This window comes from Pan troglodytes, chromosome X (assembly GCF_028858775.2).
Source record: "Pan troglodytes isolate AG18354 chromosome X, NHGRI_mPanTro3-v2.0_pri, whole genome shotgun sequence".
In the NCBI taxonomy this organism is placed as follows: domain Eukaryota; kingdom Metazoa; phylum Chordata; class Mammalia; order Primates; family Hominidae; genus Pan; species Pan troglodytes.
The window spans coordinates 151,983,082-151,986,320 of NC_072421.2; positions in this window are offsets into that span (position 1 = coordinate 151,983,082).

Consider the following 3,239-nt stretch of genomic DNA (forward strand, 5'->3'; position numbering starts at 1 on the left):
CCAGAGGCAACTAAAGAAATACATGAAAAGTAATACAAAAGCAAATAAGCACATGAAAAGATGCTCAGCTTCACTAATTTTTAAATAATTTTCATTTCCTTCTTTAGCTTTTTATTTTCTTCTTCTTGAGGCAGAGTCTCGCTCTGTCACCCAGGCCAGAGTGCACTGGTGCAACCTTGGCTCACTGCAACCTCGGCTCACTGCAACCTCCGCCTCCTAGTTTCAAACGATTCTGCCGTCTCAGCCTCTTGAGTAGCTGCGATTACAGGTGTGCACCACCACTCCCAGCTAAGTTTTTTATTTTTAGTGGAGACGGGGTTTCATCATGTTGGCCAGGCTGGTCTCAGACTCTTGACGCCAAATGATCCACCCACCTTGGTCTCCTAAAATGCTGGGATTACAGGCGTGAGCCACCCTGCCTGGCCTCCTTCTTTAGTTTTTAAAGAAAAATTAAAACAATGACTTTTTTTCCCATCTGATTGGCAAAAATTTAAATAATTCCCATCAGTTCGGCAAGGATGTGAGGCTAGCGACACTGTCATAGGCTGTTGATGACGGTGTATATTGGAGGGCAAGTTGGCAGCAATGTAAGACAAGGGTAGAGAAGGGAGGGTCCAGATGGCTGGGGAATCTCCTCTGGCCAGAGCAGAATGTACTGGAGGAAGAGAAAGGACAGGCAGGTATGCTGAGCACCTTGTCCTGTGTTTTAATTGAGGGGTTTCCTGGGGTCTCACCCTGTACGCTGCAGAGAGCAAGTCAGGACTGTGGAACAGCCTGAGCTGCAGGGAACCTGAAGGAAGCTTTGGTAAAACTTGATGATATGGTTTGGCTGTGTCCCCACCCACATCTGATGTTGAAGTGTGGCTCCCATAATTCCCACGTGCCATGGGAGGGACCTGGTGGGAGGTAACTGAATCATGGGGGCGGATGTTTCCCGTGCTGTTCTCGTGATAGTGAATAAGTCTCATGAGATCTGATGGTTTCATGAAGGGGAGTTCCCCTGCACACGCTCTCTTGACTGCCACCACGTAAGATGTGCCTTTGCGCATCCTTTGCCTTCCACCATGATTGTGAGACCTCCCAGCCATGTGGCACTGTGAGTCCATTAAATCTCCTTCCTTTGTAAATTACCCAGTCTTGGGTATGTCTTCATTAGCAGCATGAGAACAGACTAATACACTTGGCCTTTCTCCCAAACCCACACTCAGTGTCTGTCCTGTTTGGAAAGCCTTTCCTGGAGATACATGCTCAGATCCGAAGGACACCATCCTTGCACCCCACAGCTGCATTAGCACATTGGCTTTCATATGTGTTCATTCAACCACCATTTATTCAGCATCTATAAAGCAGCAGACACTGGGGCCAGGCTCTAGAGATGTGCCCAATTGCAGAAACTCCTGGGGACACTAGGGACCCAGCTGCCGCCACTCAACACATGCTCATCCCAGACTGGAGAGCTCATGGGCTAGAGAGAAACATGGAAAGAGTCAGCAGAATAAAGGTGTTACATGTTTGCCGGTCAATCCTGAGGAAGTCGTTTCCTTACCCTTAGGTTGGCTTTCCATGCCATGTCCCTTTCTTCTGTGTCTCCTTTTGGTGGCCTGGCATGAGGGGGTGGTGTAATTGAGCTAGCTTTCACCACTGAGACAACACCACAGGGGAAGGGCAAGAAGAGAGCCAGACAGACCAAGGTCTCCACAGAGGTACTGCATCTGGAGATCATTGTCATATACATGAGCCGGTGCTTTGCTCGAACTGGCTAACATCCATATTCCCATCATCCCCTCCTATCTATCTGTCTCATCGGCTGACACTGCAATGTAGACCACATCCAGAAGGCCCTTCTGGCTCCTTCTTAGTGGATATGGGAGACTCAGAGACAGAGTCCTGATGATGTTTTAGAGCAGGAGGGTTTTCAAGTTACTCCACACCTTGACTGTCACCTGGGGATAGAGTTTGGATATTCGTCCCCTCCACATCTCATGTTGAAATGTGATCCCCAGTGTTGGAGGTGGGGCCTGGTGGGAGGTGTTTGGGTCATGGAAGCAGATCCCTCAAGAATGGCTTGGGCCATCCTCTTGGTGATGAGCGAGCTCTCGCTCTGAGTTCACACGAGATCTGGTCATTTAATAGTACGTGGCAACTCCCCACCCCCTTGCTCCTGCCCTGGCCATGTGATGGTCCAACTCCACCATTGCCCTCTGCCATGATTGGAAGCTTCCTGAGGCCTCACCAGAAACAGATGCTGCTGTGCTTCTTGTACAGCCTGCAGAACCGTGAGCCCATTCAACCTCTTTTCTTATCAATGACCCGGCCTCAGGCATTTCTTTATAGCAGTGCAAGAATGGCCTAATACACCTGTAAATTTGGGAGCTGCTTGCAGTCATCCTGGGAAAAGGTGCAGAAGACATTTGTCTTCAGAGAAAAGGAAGAAAGGAGCAGATCCACAGGGCTGAAAGACACAGGGAGGGAGGAAGTCCTGATGGTGTCTGAGTCTCTGGTTTCAGTTTGTTCCTGAGGCCCAGCTGCAGTCCTGTCCTGGGCTTCTGAGAGACAACCACCCTGCATCCCATAAACCTGGTATTCACATTAGAAGGTCCCATGCTTTCCTGACCTTGGTGGAGTTGCTTTCTGCTTCTTTTGACCCACAGAATCCCAGCCGCCACATCTGCTTGATCACTGCTACAGTTTGGATGTTTTGTGCCCTCCAAACCTCATGTTGAAATTGATCTCCAATGTCGGAGGTGGGGCCTGGTGGGAGGTGTTTGCTCATGGGGGTGGATCCCTCACGAAGGGCTTGGGGTTGTCCTCATGGTGGCAAGTGAGCTCTCCCTCTCTTAGTTCCCAGAATATCTGGTTCCTAAAAAGAGCCTGGCACCTCCTTCTCTCTCTCTTGCTTCCTTTCTTGTCCTGTGACCTCTGCACATGCCACCTCCCCTTCACTTTCCACAGTGAGTGGAAGCGGCCCGAGGCCCTCCCGAGAAGCAGAGCAGATGCCACCACCATGCTTTCTGTACAGTCTGCAGAAGCCTGAACCAAATAAACCTCTTTTCTTTATCCATGACCCAGCCTCGGGTATTCCTTTGGAGCAACACAGATGGACTAAGACACTCATCCTTACAGAAGAAGGTCTCTGTCTTCCAATATTGGGAGTTAAGGAGGCTCCATCAGACACTCTGTGTTCCAATCTTTTGGGCAGGATGAAGAGAGAGGGAAAAAGTCTAGACTCTCTGTGGTTC